The sequence below is a fragment of the Canis aureus genome, chromosome 7 (assembly GCF_053574225.1).
Source record: "Canis aureus isolate CA01 chromosome 7, VMU_Caureus_v.1.0, whole genome shotgun sequence".
Classification (NCBI taxonomy): Eukaryota; Metazoa; Chordata; class Mammalia; order Carnivora; family Canidae; genus Canis; species Canis aureus.
Window position 1 is genome coordinate 70045917 of NC_135617.1, and position 19288 is coordinate 70065204.

Here is a 19288-nt window from a genome sequence, read left to right on the forward strand (position 1 = left end):
TTCAGCCTCTATTAAGTTTAATAATAAACTTAAAAAATTATTTGATCTTTCTTTTATTCCACATCTCTCTTAGATGTGTCTCTGTTTTTTTAGGGGGTGCTTTTCAAAAAATTTTTTAGAAGTGGTTTTTTGAATAGTAAAGCATCTAAGGTTGAAATGTTTGAGACTATTCATGTTGTATTAAAATGACCATTTGTTGTGGTATACATTTTGGGATTGAAAGTTCTTTTTCTTCAATTCTATGCAAGTAACATCCCATTGGCATTAAGTGCTGCTGTTGATAGGAATGATGTCAGTTTGATTGTTTTTTTCTAGATGGATCTGCTCTTGTTCTTTTATAGGTGGAACTGCTCTCTCTGCAAGTGTTGAGAATTTTCTTTTTGTCTTTGACATTCTTACAATTTTCTTATAATGCATCTAGACATGTGTGCTTTTTAAAGAGAGATGTTTTTTAAAAATTGATCAATGCACTATGTCAAACAGTCATTCCGTCTTTCTTTAAAGCCTAGCAATCTATTCTTTGTTTCAGACATTTCATCTCCTTTTACTATTTTCCCCACTTTCTAGGTATCTAATTATCAAGATGCCAGGATGTCAGTTTTGATCCTTTATATCTTATCATTTTTCTTTTTTATCATTTTTTTTGTTTAATCTTTCATTGTTTAATCTTTCGTATACTGCCCTTGAGAGTATTTCTCAATCTGAGCTCTTGTTTATTAATTATTCTTCAGTTGCAGGAGTCCCACTAGTTTCATCTAAATATTCTTTATTCCAACCATTATTAAAGCTCATTATTTCTACTTGATTCATTGATTTCTTGTTTTTGCCTCAAATTACCAATATCCTTCTTTGCCTCTCCTTTTAAACCATTTTACTGTGAACTAGCAGACATATGTAAGAAATACACAAAACATTAATGTACAGCCAATGATTGTCAAGTGAACACCCATGTAACTAGTACCTAGGTCAAGGAAAAGAACATTGCCAACACCCCAGAGGTCCTCTTTAGGGATAATTTGTAAACCTTTTAGGAGCTAGAAGCTCCTTTTACCCACAAGACCTAGCATACTTCCTTACACATAGTAGGTTCTCAAGTGAGTAATATATCATTTATTTAATGTCTACTTATGGAATACTTTCTACCTCCAAAGATTCCAACTCTTTTGAAATTATCCATGTGATTTGCTTTGTATAATGAAATGTGAGAAGTGATTCATTATTTCCAAGAGGGATCATTAAGAGCCATTGTATGATTCAGTAGGGTCCTTCACTCTGCTTGGGAAATTATGGGAACAGGTGTCAAAGATCTGTCAGCCTTGCTCCCTGAGTAACTATAATTAGCAGCGCTATCTTGCTGACACACTGGACATGCAACATGAGTGAAAGCTAGACATCACACGATTTGTGCATCAGTACCTCCTATCTTATTTTTATTATATAAAATGCAAGAGGGTTCCTGGATGGCTCAGTTGGTTGAGTGTCTGACTCTTGATCTCAGCTCAGATCTTGATCTCAGGGTTATGAGTTCAAGCCTACACTGGCTCCATGCCCAGCACAGAGTCTACTTAAAAAAAAATGGGGATCCCTAGGTGGCGCAGCGGTTTGGCGCCTGCCTTTGGCCTAGGGCGCGATCCTGGAGACCCAGGATCGAATCCCACATCGGGCTCCCGGCGCATGGAGCCTGCTTCTCCCTCTGCCTGTGTCTCTGCCTCTCTCTCTCTCTCTGTGACTATCATAAAAAAAAAAAAAAAAAAAAAATGCAGGGGGATCCCTGGGTGGCGCAGCGGTTTGGCGCCTGCCTTTGGCCCAGGGCGCGATCCTGTAGACCCGGGATCGAATCCCACGTCGGGCTCCCGGTGCATGGAGCCTGCTTCTCCCTCTGCCTGTGTCTCTGCCTCTCTCTCTCTCTCTCTGTGACTATCATAAAAATTAAAAAAAAAAAAAGAATCTCTGCCTCGCCCTCCCCTTTAGAAAAAAAAAATGCAGGAAAGAGAAGTGTTCAAAGAAACTTCAAAGAAGCAGAGAGGCAGGAGTGTTAGAAAAATAGTTCATCACCTAACCAAGGGAGCGGAAATTTCAGGAAGGAGTTAGTAATTAATGATGTTAGATGTTTATAATCTGGCAACTAAGGTAAATATCCACTGGGCCAGTACTGAAGAGTTATTGGTGCCCCTTTAAAGAGCAGCTTTATATACTGTGCCTAATTCCTACCTCCGTTGACTCTCATTATCTAGCTGCTGGGCCTCACTGTCTCAGGAGTTTCAGAGCACTGTGGAGAGCAGGAGAGCAAAATGACATCTCCTTACGGTGCCCTTAGACTTCTTACTGATTCTTCTCTGGGAGTAGCAACATCTGCTGGGAAGACCAGCTCCTGAGGACCCAGTGAAAGAAAAAAAGAGGCAGGTGTAAAGGGCTAGAGCATGTAATGCTAACCCAAGAGTCCCAACCCCACTGTGTTTATCCTACTGCAGGTGACAACCCATATGTGACAGAAGAGGACATAGGGGAATCCCCAGCATCAGATCTATTTTAAAGGTCCAGTGCCTTTGAATCTCTGTGCTCCTCAACACCAATGATTGATGTCTCCAAAGACCTCTCCAATTCCTTCCTGTCTGTGATCCTACTAGTACTTAGCACCTGCAAAGGGCCTGATACATAGGAAGTACTTAATAAATGTTGAAATTTGATGTATGGTGACAATTTGGCCCCCACACTGGATGGTCTATAGGCCCTGGTTTCTTCTGTGACTCCTCTCTACAGAGTATCCTTTCTGAGTAATCCCAAGGACCAATAAATACCGTGTGTGCTAGACATCTCTGGTGCCTTCTTTGTGACTCCAGGGCCTTTTCTCTATCTTCAATTCCCTAGGAGCACATATCCTGGACCTGTAATGTGGATATAGTTACTGCAGTATCTGAGCCTGCCAGGTCTGGATAATGTTTGCTCTGCTCCCCAAGTACCCCAAGTTAGGGTACTTCCCTAACCTATAGCATGGGGTATAAGGCATAAAGATGGTGTACTGTGGGGTTGATTTACTCTAAACGATTCATATCATCTTCTCCATCCTGTTGCTAGCCTCCTTTGTTCACTCCCCTTTTATTTCACCCAGAACCCTGGCCACTTTTGGACTCTGACCCAAGGGCTCCTCTCCTCTTCCAGGCAGCAGAAAAGATCCATCTTCCAGTAGACACACGGTTTTGCAGGAGTTTCCCATAGTGATGATAAGCCTTTACTGACTTACTGTCTTCTTTTATACCACATTGTATTGTACTCTACCCACTAGTCTTCTGATACACCTGCCCTATCCTGCCAGGCTTTACTTTATTCCCCCCATATTTTTTCAGGGGCATCTGTAACCATCTTTGCAGATCCCAGGATGTTAGCCAGTTTACGGATATCTGAATTCCAATTGTCAATTAAGGTCATGTCTCCCACAGGGTTCCTGGCCCTGGAGCAAAGTATGGGGCTATGGATAAATATGTTCCAGATGGAGAATTTTAACATAAACTGCTCACCATTCTATTATGTATGGTCTTGGTGGTGAATTGAAACTAGAAATTAAGAGGTGCTATGAGGATTTAATACAGAAAACCAGAAGTTATAATATTAAATTATGCATAAGGGGCAGCTTAAGGAGAATGCCACATCCTGTTTCTTGCTTCCTCTCTGGCCCTATCCTACTGTGCTGGATGTGGAAGTTCCAGACATGGGAAGGTGGGGGGATGGTTAGCTTCAGTATGTAACCTATGGGCTTTAACCATAGCTTGTCTTTATCACTCCCTTCTGCTGCTCTGGCCATCACTGGTTCCTCACTGGTTCCAGTAGGGTTCCTGCCTGGTTCTGTGCAAGGGGCCCCTACCTGGAGCACTGATTCTACAGAGTCATCTTCAGTTCTTGGACAAGGCAGGCTAACCATAATTTCCCCTTTCTGATTTCTGATGGGTGTTGAAATGTCATTTTGATGACCCCTTTGTGAGAACCTTGTCCCTCCAAAATCACTCCAGACCACCAGGTACCATTGTCTCCATCACAGGCACACCCTGATCTTCTTCTCTTTCTGGTGAGAATAGTAGCCCTTGCACGATGTCAGGGCCCCAAAGTCTTTCTCAGACTTTCTCTTTTCCCACATGGAAAGCTCCCTAAGCTCATTACCCTGAACTGGATCCTCTAAGCGCAGCAGCTCTGCACTTACCTGGCATGTCTCTGCTCTGAATCAAAGGGGAGCTCAGCATCACTAAGGACATCATGAGAGCTGCCATTCCTGGGACCCCAGTGATCCTCAGGACCACTATCTTGGAGCCTGGGAAAGGCTCTCACTCAATGGGCCCCACTCCTAAAATATATTAATATATTAATTTATATACTATATACTATAATATTAAAATATTAGAGACAATGAGCCTGGACAGCCTCCCATATCCTCTGGGTGTGGCCACATTCTGAGAAAGGAACCAATTAGTAGGAATTGTCACCAGACAGAAATTTGGTATAAAGCACATGATTCTTTAAGGTGTTAAGATTCACCGAAAACAGTATGATGAAAGGGATCCTCATTTTGAGCAACTGGGTGAGCCAAAAGTCTTGATTGTTTATATATTTTCCTCCGTAGGAGCAGATCCTGAACTTTTTTTTTTTTTTTAATTTACTTATTTATTCATTCAGAGAGAGCGAGAGAGAGGCAAAGACACAGGCAGAGGGAGAAGCAGGCTCCATGCAGGAAGCCCGATGTGGGACTCGATCCCGGGTCTCCAGGATCACACCCTGGGCTGCAGGCGGCGCCAAACCGCTGCGCCACTGGGGCTGCCCTAGGAGCAGATCCTAAGGAATGTCATTCCCTTTCCATGGAGAACGCCACCCCCCTTGCATGGACATGTTCTGGGACAGAGCAAGTTCTAAGCAGGGTGTTGAAAATCTAGGGGGATCAGACTCCCTACCTTTAACCTTTGGGGTCCATACTTTCTTTGCATTTTAATATTTTTTTGGAGGGGGTGGAATTTTTAAACATCAAATATAGTTCTCACAATATATTGTGAGAACTAATTTACAGGTGATTCCTGATATGTGTTCCTGATTTTTTTTTTTAACCCACTGTGACTAGTTTCCTCTCATGTAGAATGGAGATTACTATGGAGTGAATGTCATTGGTTTATTGGGAAATCTAATTGGGATAATACTCAGTATTTGTATAGCTCTTAAAACAGAGTCTTGCACATAGTAAGGAATCAAGAAATGTTCATTATTATATTGCAAGTTTAATTCAAAACAAAAACAGTTGAATAAATACAACATACAATTAATTTTAACAATTAAGTTCTATCATTTTGTTAAGAAGTATCAGGGGCTTTTACTACAGTTCTACACAAATTTATAAAAAAGACATATTTATTTTTTAAAAATTTATAAAGCAAAGAATTAATTTTATACTAAGTAGTAAAATATTAGAGACATCTCGTATAAAGAAGATAAAAATTTCAAGAAGAAATAAAACAGAAAAAAAGGGCAGCCCGGGTGACTCAAGTGGTTTAGCGCCGCCTTCGGCCCAGGGCCTGATTCTGGACACCCGGGATTGAGTCTCATGTCAGGCTCCTTGCATGGCACCTGCTTCTCCCTCTGCCTGTGTCTCTGCTTCTCTCTCTCCTCTCTGTGTATTCTCAGAAATAAATAAATAAAATCTTTAAAAAAAGATTAAAGCAGAAAAAAAGAAATAAAAAGGAATAATATTTAGAAGTGAAATAATATTTTTTGCATTCTGATTATATGTCTGGAAACATCAGATTCCTCCAAAATTATCAAAAGAACAAAAGGGTAAAATATAACATTATTTAATAACAATCAAGTGGATTATTATATTGATACAAAAAATCAACATGAAATCATGAAGAAAATTATCCATTCACAAGTTACTTACAAATTAAAAATCTTTTTAATTTGATCAATTTCAAAGATGTATTTCCTATCAACTCCATTGAAAGGAAGGTGATTATCATGTCTCCATTTTTATTTTCTTCCTCTTACCCCTGAACCCCATATAGGTTGGGGCTTTCTCAGCTATGTTGGTTCTAGCTTGTTTCCCAGACACTGAGATGCCCCTTCTGATGTTTTCTGGTTGGGTGAGCCCTGTTGAGCGGTTTCACTTCCACCTCTTCTCCCTTCACCAGATAGGGAAATGAATCCTGGATTCAGAGCTCCTCCCTGCCCTGCTCTGCCTCATTTTCTCCTCACTGTCTGGCTCACAGTGGCCACTGCAGATGCACCTGGAACAGATAAGTAAAGAAAAAACCATGTCCTTATCCCTGAGTAATTAGAATTAAACAAAGCAATGCACATACATAATGAGTTATGGGAGTTATGGTTGGTTTGCCATGCTCAGGGCCTTTCTTCCTGGGCTCCCACACTTAATCACCCCAACCTTTCTACAGACCCCAACTATGCTAACTCCTGTGTCAGTAACACCCACTTCTGCATCTTCAGCCTCAACCTCTCTTGGAAATGGGGGAAGCTGGTCCCATGCAGGGCATGATGGGAGGGGAGCAGTGTGAGAGGAGCAAGCAGTGGGAACTGATGGAGCAGGGGGGCCCAGGGGCAAACAAGAGGCAAGAGCTGCTTGTGAGGAGGCAGGGAGAGAGGAGGCATCACCTGGGTATGTCAGAGATCTTCTGAGTCCCCAGTATGTGCCTCAGGAGGTCATACTCCATGCTTTATGCAAAAAGAACTACTTAGAATCTAGCTCGGCTTTCAGGATAATTTCACGTAAAACAGAAAACCTGTAATCATTTTGGATTGTAAAAGCAGACGTATGTTTAAAAAAGAGAACTGCATCTATTTCTTTGAGCATTTTAACACTATGTGAATTACTACGACAGGAAGCCTGGTGGTCTGATGACGCATCTTCTATAAATTGTTGCATTAAAAAGGCTAAGCCTGTGAGCGCCTGGGTGGCTCAGTGGTTGAGCATCTGCCTGGGTGGCTCAGGTTGTGAGCCATTCCTGGGATCCTGGAATCGAGTCCCACATCAGGCTTCCTGCAGGGAGACTGCTTCTCCCTCTGCCTATGTCTCTGCCTGTCTTTCATGAATAAATAAATAAAATATTAAAAAAAAAAAAAGGCTAAGCCTTGTTTGGTCAAAGACTATCATGGTATCAAAGAAAAGGGTTTAGGTTTATTACATTATATTTCCAATTTTAAATTCTGATCTTAATTTGATTTTTTAAAAAGATTTATTTATTTATTTTAGAGGGGGGAGGGGCAGGAGAGAGAGATAGAGAGACGCAGAGAAGCCAAACCTCCCTGCCCCCTGCTGAGTGTAGAACCTGATACGGGGCTTCATTCTGGGACCCTCAGAGCATGACCTGAGAGGAAATCAAGAGTCAGATGCTCAACCAACTCAGCCACCCAGGCACCCCTTAATTTGATTTCTTAATGGTAATGGTAAAACAGTCTTCATGTATGTTGAGTCAGTGCTGTATTCACCATCTGCTCATCCTTGAATAACTAAGAATGGTCCCAGGCCTCCAGGAATGAAAGTATCAAATACAAATATGGGGCAGCCCAAAGATAGAGTATGAATTCAGAGGAGGTCCATGTCCAATTTGTCACCCTTCCCAATAGTTAGAATATCCCCTTTTCACATTTTCCTTCTTGCCTGTGTATACACAACAATGAACTTCTTCATGAACTCCTACTGTTTGCCAAAATCCTCACACAAAGGCAGTGGCAGAGATGACTTGCTGCATATTCTTAAGAGAATATGCTTTAACATTGGCTTTTTATTACTCATGGAACTACCCTAAAGGAACTTGGATAGAAGCCCCGAGAGAAAGTGTGCATGGAATCAAAGAGAACAACTATAGAAACTAGTTTCAGAGCAATTACTTGGCAGTAACATGTTCTTGGGAGGCTGAAGTCTTTTCCGGAACCAGCCTCTGGGACTGAGGAAAGATAGAAAAATGCTTGTTCCAGGTCACATGCAGGTCTTTGGGTCAGATCAGGAACCCTAGCGGAGGTAAAAGGAAAAGTTGTCTCAGGTTGTTGACATTTCTTACTCTAAATCTCAGGAAAGAGAAATTTCGTGAGAGATTGAGTCTTAGCCTGATGAAAAATAAGAGTTTCTCTGGGCTTCCTTCATCAATGGAGCAAAGTAATGCTCATTTCCACACTTGTATGCTTCTTCCCAGTAGGCGTCTCAGAGTCAGGATGCAATGAAAGGACTTTCTGCAACCCACTCCCAAGAAAAAGAAGCAGGAGTATTACCTGGTTTTCAAGATCCTCATCACAGAATAATGAAAGGAGAAAAGGGAATGTATTCACCTAATAACAGAATCTTAGACAATTAGATAAACTTTCCCATCTCATCTCCATTGCCATGGTCCAATCACTGGGAAGTAAGGCAGGGGCTGGCTGAAGACTAATTCATTACTAAATGAACTCAGACATGACCAGAGTATTTGGAGACTCCATACATCTGGTTGGGATAAAATTCTGGCCTGGGATTTCTCTCTTCCTACAAGCCATTTTTGCTTCCCAACAATCTGATTTCAGTGAACTCCAGGATTCTCTGGTATTGTTTTTCTGTATCAGTTTTTTAATTGAAGATGGTTGAGTAAGTCAGGGGAAAGCAAACCTCAGCCATCTCTCAGGTTTTCTTACCTCTCTTGCTCCTAGTATGCACTCAGATGCTCACTACAAGGAAGATGAGCCCCAGCACAAAGCCTGAGAGTCTAGCCAGTATTTCTCTGAGCAGAATCTGTGTATCTCAGGGAAACACAGACCAGGGGTCATTTTCACCTCTACCTGCTGCACCACCCCTCACGTACTGTCTGAGATTCTGGGGCTTAATATAGAATACCAATATGAGGTCTGTGAGAGATATAAAACTTGAAGGAGGAGGAAATTTAGAAAGAACCCCCAAGTTCTGAAAATTAGGCTGTGACTTCCAAAAGGACACACACATGCCGATTCTGGTAGCTGCCTCTCAAAATAACTCACATAAGCTAAAAGGCTGAAGGCATTTAACAGTTCTCACATGTGAGGATAATTCAGGAAGGTGTTTGAGTTTCCTAGGTTTTCTGACATGGGCAGAGATCTATGAATCATTAGTATTTCCTAGGACAGGGTGGGCAAGTCTCTGCTGCCCCAGCTCTAAACTATTCTCAGGGACTTCTCTAGGAAAAAGATGGAGATAGGTATGGCCCCCACGTATAGACCTGTGACAAAATGAGTAGATCCCAGAACTAGAATATTCCCTGTTTTTCAGAATTTAGGGCCTAACTCAGAGAGTAACTCACTCCACTCCACAGTGACAGGACCATCCAGGCTGGGGTGCTCTACTTGGCAAGTGTAGCCATCTCTCTGGTGAAGGGTCATTGCCAGTATCACCAGGATCTGGAAGATCCAGTCTTTATTAGGATCAGGTTGGTGGACATAACTCTAGCTGTTTTCCTGCTGTCCATTCAGGAACCAGTGGGGTTGAATGTAGCCTGGATAGAAATCTGTCACATGGTAGACAAGAAGGCTCAGGTGCTATAGAGGTCCATTCTTCAAAGGGGAGATGTTCACTTTAGGCTTGACTAAGAATTGTAAAGAGAGGGCACCTGGGTGGCTCAGTGGTTGAGCATCTGCCTTTGGCTCAGGTTATAATCCTGGGGTTCTAGGATAGAGTCCCGCATTAGGTTCCCTGCAGGGAGCCTGTTTCTCCCTCTGCCTATGTCTCTGCCTTTCTCTGTGTCTCTCATGAAATCAATAAATAAAATCTTTAAAAAAAATTGTAAAGAGAAAAGCTAATGGCACATGAGATTATTGTTTCTTAGACATTTTCATTATAGAGTTGATTTCTAGCTGTTTAAAATATAAATGATGTAATTAGGCTAGTAGATACAGATGGTCTAGTCTCCTCGGGACTACAGAGAACAAGTGGTGGTTTTGAATAGGTCTATGGGCTCCTCCTATGGCTCCTTCTTCCCTGGTTCACTTGAGTGATAAAGCGCAGCGTCCAACATCTCCCTGGAAGGAATTAGACTGCACATCTAGCATCCTGACTTTTCTTACTAATGCCCAAAGGTCTAGCCTCTAACTTACTTGTTTCTGGGAGCTGATAAGGCAGGTAATCACTAGTCTCCCGAAAGCTTGAATGAGGATGTGGGCTCTTTCTGCAGCTCTTCCCCCTGGCTTGTTCCAGAAGTAAAATCAAGCCTCCAGCTTCTTCCTGGAAGGAGTTGGAATATATATCTAGCCTTGCAACTTTTCCAGATGCTACTGGAAAGACTCGCTTCCAACTCACCAGTCTCTGAGAGCTGACAGGGCTTAACATTCACTAGGCCACTGGGGGCTACAGAGAGCAAAGCAATGGTTTAAAAGTATGTGGTCTGAACAAGAATACAGACATTTGTCACAGCTCTTCTTCTTGGCCTAGTGCAGAATGAGTGATAAATTCTAACTCCCAGAATATCCCTGAGGAAAGAATGTTCCTTGGATCACTCATGAAGCACCCAACTTTTCCAGCTACTACTCAGGGAATTGGCTTCTACCTCACCTGTCTTGGAGCACTAATAGGACTTGTCACACTCTAGATTCCTGGTGGCTGCTAAGAACACAGACAGTGGTTTGGAAACACACATTAAGATTTGAAAGACCCGGGCAGCCCCGGTGGCTCAGCGGTTTAGTGCCACCTTCAGCCTAGGGCATGATCCTGGAGACCCAGGATCAAGTCCTATGTCGGGCTCCCTGTGTGGAGCCTGTTTCTCCCTCTGCCTGTGTCCTGCCTCTCTCTCTCTGTGTCTCTCATGAATAAATAAATAAAATCTTTTAAAAAAATATTTGAAAGACCCTCCTAATCTTTGGTTGGGATGACTGGCAAGGGTCATCTCTTGTATGAAGCCAGTCTATGAAGACTAGGAGAGGTGGCTATTTTTTCTAAAGCACAGGCATCAACAGAGTCAAAGAAAATGAAGAAACAAGGAAATATATTCCAAACAAATGAACAATATAAATATCTTGAAATCAATCCTAATGAAATGGAGATATGTGATTCACTCCACAGAGAATTCAGAATAATAGTCATTAAGATGCTCACTGAGGTTAGGAGAGCAAAGCATGAAGAAAGTGAAAATTTCAACAAAGAGAAAAATTTTAAAGTATCAAACAGAAATCATAGAGTTGAAAACCCAATAACTGAACTGAAAAATTCAACAGAGGTGTTCAACAGCAGACTAGAGCAAGTAGAAGAAAGGATCAGTGAAACTGAAAACAAGTCACAGAAAAAAAAAAAGAAAGAAAAAAGAAAACAAGTTACTGGAAATCATCCAGAGAAGCCAAAAGAAAAAAGAATGAATAAAGATAGCTTAAGGGATTCGAGACATCATCAAATGGCCCAATATACACATTATGGGAGTCTTAGAGGAGGAAGATAGACAAAGGGGCAGAATGCTTATTCAAAGAAATAATATTGGAAACTTCCCAAAACTGAGGAAGGAAACAGGCATCCAGATCCAAGATGCCTAAAGAATATTAAAGAAGATGAACCCAAAGAAACCCACACTGAGGCACATTAAATTATCAAAGTCAAAGACAAAGAGAATTTTGAAAGCAGCAGGAAAAGGACAACTTGTCACATACTGAGAAACACCAATAAAACTACCATTAGATTTTTCAGCAGAAACATGGCAGGCCAAAAAGAGTGGGATGATGATATATTTAAAGTGCTGAAAGAAAAAAACCCTGCCAACTAAGAATGCTTTATCCAGCAAAACTGTCCTTCGAAAAAGAAGGGAAGATAAAGACTTTTTCAGACAAACAAATGCTGAGGAAGTTCATCACCACTAAGACCTGCCTTATAAAAAATGTTAGAGGGAAGTGAAATGAAAGAATGCTATAGAAAAATGATAATTTAAGAAAGTATGAAACATATTGGTAAAGGTGAAAATATAGACAAATATGGAATGCTATATCACTGTAACAGTGATGGGAAAATATATTTTTTAAGATTTTATTTATTTATTTATTTATTTATTTATTTATTTATTTATTTATTCATGAGAGACACAGAGAGAGAGAGAGAGACAGAGAGAGAGGCAGAGACACAGGCAGAGAGAGAAGCAGGCTCCATGCAGGGAGTCTGACGTGGGACTTGATCCCGGGTCTCCAGGATCACATCCTGGGTTGCAGGCAGTGCTAAACTGCTGCGCCACCAGGGCTGCCCGAGAAAATCATTTTTAATTCTGGTGTAAAAGTTAAAACACAAAAGCATTAAAATAACTATAACCAAAATCATATTAATGGATACACAATATAAATACATATAAACTGTGATATCAATAACATATAATGTGGGGGCGGGAGAGGTAAAAGTGTAGAGTTCTTGTATGCAAGTGATATTAAGTTGTTATCAGCTTAAAACAGAGTGTTATAACTAGAATAAGCCCCATGATAACTACAAAGAAAATACGTATAGAAGCTACACAAAAGAAAAAGGAAATAACTAAAGCCTATCAATACAAAAAAAAGATAAACGCAAAGGAAGGTAGAGAAAAAGAGGGACAAAGAACTATAAGACAAACAGAAAGTGTGCTTGCTGCAGCAGCACATATACTAAAATTGGGACAAACAGAAAGCAATGAACAAAATGGTAACAATCCTTCTCAATCAATAATTACTGTAAAAGTAAATGGTTTAACCCCCCAATCAAAAGACAAAGAGTGACTAAGTGGATTAAAAAAACCCAAGATCCGACTACATGCAGTTTATAAGAAACTTCCTTTAGGTTTAAAGATACATAGAAGCTGAAATGAAGGAATGAAAAAAAAAAAAAAAAAAAGATACTCCAAGCTAAATGTAACCAAAAGAAAGTAAGGGTAGCTATAATTATATCACACAAAATAGACCTTAATTAAAGCCTGTCTTTAGAGACAAAGAAGGTCATTACATTAAGATAAAAGGGTCAATTCAATAGGAAGATATAACAATTGTGAATATAAATGCACCCAACATCAGAGCACCTAAGTATAAAGAACAAATATTGACAGGTCTGAAAGGAGAACTTGATGGCAATACAATAATAGTAGGAGACTTCAACACACTTTCAATACTGAGTGGAATTTCCAGACAGAAAATCAATAAACAGTGGAGTTAAACAACACTATAGAATAAATGGACTTAAAAGACACACATAGTACTTTCTATCCAACAGCATAAGAATACATATTCTTCTCAAGCATACATAGAACATTCTCCAGGATCAAACACATGTTGGGTCAAAAAACACGTTTTAACAAAGTTAAGAAGATCAAAATCATACCAAGTATCTTTTGCAATCATGATGGAATGAAACAAACCCAAAAGCAATGAGAAAATGGGAAATTTCGCAAATACGTGGAAACTAAAGACCACACTCTTCAACAACCATTGGTCAAAAGGGATTTTTAAAAATATCTTCAGAAAAGGAAAATGAAAACACAATATATGCTGTTCTCCACCATGGCACAGGATTAAGGTAGAAAGGAGAACCCCATGTGGGAACTTCACATCTGCAAGTTCTGACTCAACATCTGTGTGGGGGAGAGTGGAGAGAGACTGACCCAGGCAGCCAAGGTGCTGGAGTAGCTCACAGGTCAACTCTGTGTTCTCCAAAGCTAGATACATAGTGCGATTCCCTGGTATTGGGAGAAATGAAAAGATTGCTGTCCACTGCACAGTCCTTAGGTCCAAGGCAGAAGAAATCTTGGAGAAAGGTCTAAAGGTGCGAGAGTATGAGTTAAGAAAAAATAACCTCTCTGATACTGGAAACTTTGGTTTGGGGATCCAGGAGCACACTGATCTGGGGATTAAATATGACCCAAGCATTGGTATCTATGGCCTGGACTTCTGTGTAGGCCAGGTTTCAGCACTGCAGACAAGAAGCGCAGGACAGGCTGCATTGGGGCCAAACACAGAATCAGCAAAGAGATGCCATGTGCTGGTTGCAGTAGAAGTGTGATGGGATCATCCTTCCTGGCAAATAAATTCCCATTTCTATCCAAAAGGCATAAAACTTTTCAGTGGAAAAAAAAAAAAAGAAAAAGAAAAAAGAGAACACAACACACTAAAACTTATGGGATGCAGCAAAAGTAATACTAAGAGGGAAGTTTTTAGCAAAAAAAAAAGGTCTCAAATAAACAATCAAACTTTACACCTTAAGGAACTAGAAAAAGAACGAACCAAACTGCAAGTTAGAAGATAGAAAGAAATAATACAGCAAAAATAAATAAAATAGAGGATAGAATAAAAAAATTGATAAACCCTTAACAAGACAGAAAAGAGAGAAGACTGAAATAAATCAGAAACAAAAGAGCAGACATTAAATGGATGCCACGGAAATAAACAAGACCATAGGGAATTTTATTAACCAATTAATTAATTAATTAATTATGAGAGACACAGAGAGAGAGAGGCAGAGACAGAGGCAGAGGGAGAAGCAGGCTCCATGTGGGGAGCCCGATGTGGGACTTGATCCCACAACCATGGGTTCACGACCTGAGCCAAAGGCATAGATGCTCAACTGCTGAGCCACCCAGGTGTCCCAACCATAGGGAACTTTATGAACAATGATATACTAACAAATTGGATAACCTGGAAGAAATGGAGAAGCTCTTAGAAACATATAAAAATTGGAAAAAAAAAAGAAACATATAACAAGAGGAATTGAGAAGAAATGGAAAGCCTGAACAGACCAATAACAAATAAGAAAATTGAAGGAGTAATTAAAAACCTCCCAAAAAGGAAAAGCCCAGGACCAGATGGCTTCATGGGTGAATTCTATCAAACATTCAAAGAAAATTAGTATCAATCATCCTAAAACTCTTCCAAAAAAAGGAAGGAACACTTCCAAACCATTTATGAGCCCACCACCACCCTAATACCAAAGCTAGACAAAGACAACACGAAGAAAAGAAAACCACAGACCAATATCCCTGATGAACACAGATGTTAAAATACTCAATAGAATATTAGCAAACCAATTCAACAGCACATTAAAAGGATTATACACCATGACCAAGTGGGATTTATCTGTGGGATTAAAGATGGTTCAATAATGGCAAATCAATGTGACACACCATATTAACAGAATGAAAGATAAACATCATCTCATGACAGATGAACAGACACAGAAAAAGCATTTGACAACATCCATTTGGGATAAACACTATAAGCAAAATAGATGTAGAGGAACTTACCTCAACACAATAAAGACCATATATTAAAAGCCCCCACAGCTAACATCATAATCAATGACGAAAACTTGAAAGCTTTTCTTCTAAGATCTGATATAAGGCAAGGATACCCACTCTCTCCACTTCTACTCAACATAGTACTGGAAATCCTAGCCAGGGCAATTAAAAAGAAATGAAAGGCATTCAAAACAGAAAGGAAGATATAAATTTATCTCTGTTTTCAGATGACATGATCATATATTTAGAAAATTCCAAAGACTCAACAGCAACAAAACTATTAGAACTAATAAATGAATCCAGTAAAGTTGTAGGAAACAAAATCAACATATGAAAACCAGTGATGTTTCTGTACACTAACAATGAATTATCTGAAAAGAAAATTAAGGAAACAATCTTAATCACATAGCAACAAAAAGACTAAAATACTTAGTAATAAACTTAATCAAAGAAATGAAAAACTTGGCCACTGAAAATTGTAAAACATTGATGAAGGAAACCAAAGCAGATACAGATAAATGAAAAGACTTCAATGTTCATGGATTGGGAGAATACTGTTAAAATGTCCAGACCACCCAAGGTGATTTACAGATTCAGTGCAATTCATATCAAAATCCCAATGGTATTCTTTACAGATAATAAAAAAAATAATCTTAATTACATGAGGCACAGAACATCCCAAATAGCCAAAACAATCTTCCTATTTTTTTTTTTCCCACAGAAAGTGGATTATTGCTTTTAGGACAAAAAAAAAAAAGATGCTTTCAGAATTTTTTTTTTTTTGATGCTTTCAGAATTAAAAAAAAATTATTTATTTATTCATGAGAGACACAGAGAGAGAGGCAGAGACACAGGCAGAGGAATAAACAGGCTCCAGGCGGGGAGCCTGATGTGGGACTCGATCCCAGGGCCCCGGGATCACGACCCCAGCCGAAGGCAGATGCTCAACCACTGAGCCACCCAGGCATCCTGCTTTCAGAATTTTTATTAGTGAAGAAAAACTGTTAGAACTTTAAAACTTTTCTAAAACGTTATTTTGTCAGCTGATGAAAGTACTTCAACACAGAAAACTTCACATGGCAAGTGTGGGGAGCCCAAACTGTCCAATTGGATACAATAAACTGCTTACAAACGGGACTTGCACTTGCGGCTGATGTAGTGAGTGTCAGGTCTGATTCTTTGTCCTGATGTCTGTGGTGCTCCTTCTCCAGCACCCACTCATGACTCTTCCTCACCATCCCATGCCTCACAATGCTGTATGGGACTCTCTGCAGGAGACACAACTCTGAGTGGGTGGATAGAGTGGTCTGGTAACACCCAAGCTAATCCACACAGGGGAAAATGGTGACCCTCCCTGAGCGAGGTGGCCTCAGAAGCCTCTTTTACAACAGAAGTCCCCCACTTTTGGAACCCTCTCTTCTCCCAGTGAATCCCCTAGGGCCAAAGAAGTTGTTTAGTAGGAAAGCAGGAGGTGAGAGGCCCCACTCCTTCAAAGGCATCTTTGAGGTAGACGACTACCTGTTTAGGTGTGTTAGGTGTTGCCTATAGAGTAGGCAGGGGCCAAGTTACTTTTGGGGCAACACAGGCCAGGATCAGCTCATGAGAGCCTGGCACTATGTAAGGAGAGCCAGAGGCTCCATGCTGCCAGTTCAGACCCTAGTCTGGCTGTGGGGCTAGCATGCTTGATATGGATCAAGCAGGGGCTCCCAGCAACTACAGATGTCTGAGGCAGGAAAACAAGGCTGCCAGCTTGTGGCAGCCCTGACAATGATCCTCAAAGGCTGATCTTGGCCTCCATCCCTGGCTAAGGAGAAAAGGGACCTCTTAGCCCCATGGGAGAGAGGCCCCACCTAACTTCAAAATGCACCACAAAGTTATCAAAACAGTATGCTACTGGTATAAAAACAGACATATAGGTGAATGGAACAGAATAGAGGGCAAAGAAATAAATCAGTGCATCGATGGTGAATTAGTCTTCAACAAGAGTTTCAAAAATGCCCAATGGGGAAGGGAGAGTCTCTTCAATATTGTTCGGAAAATTGGATATCTGTATGCAGAAGAATGAAACTAGACCCTTGTCTCGTACATATACAAAAATCAACTCAAAATGGATTAAAGACTTAAATGTAAGACTTGAAACCATAAAATTTAGAAGAAAAATGGGAAAAGCTCGACATACAAAGCGAGACAGCATCTCACATGTGTTAGAATGGCTATTATCAAAATACAAAAGGTAAGTGTTGCTAAGGATGTGGAGAAGAGGCAATCCTTGTACACTGGTAGAGGGAATGTAAATTGGTACAACCATTATGGAAAACACTGTGGAGAGTTCTCAAAAAATTAAAAATAGAACTACCATATGATCCAGCAATCCCACTTCTAAGTATATATCCATTGTATATACCTATGAATATATATTGTATATTAAAATATTATGTTATTATACATAATACATATGCTAACGAGCTATATAGCTAACATTATGCTAAGTAAAAGAAGGCAGACACAGAAAGGCAAATACTGCATGATCTTACTCACATGTGGAATCTAAGATAGTTAAACTCCTAGAAGCAGAGAGCAGAATGGTGGTAACTCGGGGTTAGAGGGAGGTGGAAATGGGGAGCAACTGGTCAAAAGGTAGAAATTTTCAATTATCCAAGATGATTAAGTTCTGGAGATCTTACCGTAGAGCGTGGTGATATGGTTAACAATACTGTACTGCATAGTTGAAATGTGTTCAGGGTAGACCTCGAGTGTTGTCAACACACACACACACACACACACACACACACACACACACAGAGAGACAGACACTGGCTACTGTCTGAGATGATGGGTATGTTAATTAGCTCGATTGTGTAATCATTCCACGATGTAGACATATATCAAAACATCAAGTTGAACACCTTAAACATATATAATTAATATATTTATAATTCCTATTTGTCAATTACACCTCAATAAAACTGAAAAAAAGAAATCTTCAGGATCTGCCAGGTGTTACCTGGCTACATGGGAATCAGTTGGGAACTCATTAAGAAAACAGATTTCCAGACCTCGCCACCCACTGAATCTGAATCTCTGGGCAGTGATTTGGGGAATCTGTGCTTCAGGCAAGGTTTCTAGGAGATTCCGGTGAGCAGGAGTTGGGACTCATTGGCCTAGAAGATAAATCCACACTCCTCAGGCTGGCATCCAGCACTCTGCTATCCGGAAGCTAATCACCTTCAAGAAAATGCCATTTAGCTCAAACACTACTCTGTACCAGCGACGGGAAATCAAGGTAAAATGCCATCCCAGCCCCCAAGGGGCTTAGGCTTCACACTCCTCCTCACCGCCCTTACTTCTCGGCCCCCCTTGGTACTCTCCTGCTCCCCATCCTGCAGCCAGCCAGCCTCCCCAAGCCTCCCCGATTTCCGAACACACAGTTCAACCCGCCTTTCCTTCATCTTGTTAAGTCATTGCCACCGCTGGCTTAGGTCACCCTCTCAACCTCAGCCTCTGGAACACGTCTCGGGGCGCTTCTCCTAGTACCTGCTCTTCACCTTCTGGTTTCCTTGGCAGGCTGTTCTGGGTCAAACAGCACAGCTGTCCGGGTTCCTGCGATTTCCTCCTTCGCTCTCGTCTCCCCGGATTCCCCCCCGGAAACCAGCGCCTTCTCGTCGGCTCCAGATGCTTTAGAGTAACCTGGGGCCCCTCGAATATCTCAGATCCGCCTTCCCCACGGCGTTTCTTCCCACAACGCCGTCCCGAAGGGCCGGTCAGCACCTCCCAGCCCCCAGGGGCCAGCCCCGACTGCGCGGTCTCTCGGTCCCGCCCCTTCCGGTCTTGCCCTCGCTCGCCCCGCCCCCAAGCCCCGCCCCTCCGTTCGCGTCCGCGCGGGGACTCGCTCCGCCGGGTCCCAGGCCCCGCCGCCGCCCCGGCTCTGACAGGCTGCTGTCCCCGCGGAAGCGCGCGCTCTCCTCTCGCGGTTACGACAGGCCTGTCCACCGCGCGCCGCGCCCCGGGAGACGGCCGGGGCCCTCAGCGTCGCCGCGACCGGAACGTGCGCCGCGGGGCGGCGGCCGCGCCGGGGTTGCCGGACCCCATTC

The 19288-nt window shown here is 41.5% G+C and overlaps 2 long non-coding RNA genes, 1 other non-coding gene and 1 pseudogene across 7 annotated transcripts in view; 1 reads left to right on the forward strand and 3 right to left on the reverse strand.

The window, feature by feature from the left end:
* The window catches only part of LOC144317708 (uncharacterized), a 32526-nt gene that overhangs the window by 13112 nt on the left and 126 nt on the right, over positions 1–19288 (reverse strand). The gene's annotated exons all lie outside the window — the stretch shown is intronic.
* LOC144317707 (uncharacterized) lies at positions 5233–19039 on the reverse strand. 5 transcript variants are annotated; one of them, XR_013383715.1, is made up of 5 exons: positions 18732–19039; positions 16327–18422; positions 10075–10201; positions 7873–7993; positions 5233–6254 (listed from the first exon to the last, which is right to left on the reverse strand). It is a non-coding gene; the product is annotated as an uncharacterized LOC144317707 (long non-coding RNA). The 5 variants fall into 5 exon arrangements; XR_013383717.1 differs by lacking the exon at positions 16327–18422 and having other exon boundaries at positions 18743–19034; XR_013383714.1 differs by lacking the exon at positions 16327–18422 and having other exon boundaries at positions 18732–19034.
* On the forward strand, positions 13468–14008 carry LOC144317706 (large ribosomal subunit protein uL5 pseudogene; annotated as a pseudogene).
* On the reverse strand, positions 16915–17043 carry LOC144317939 (small Cajal body-specific RNA 20). Its single transcript, XR_013383817.1, has one exon.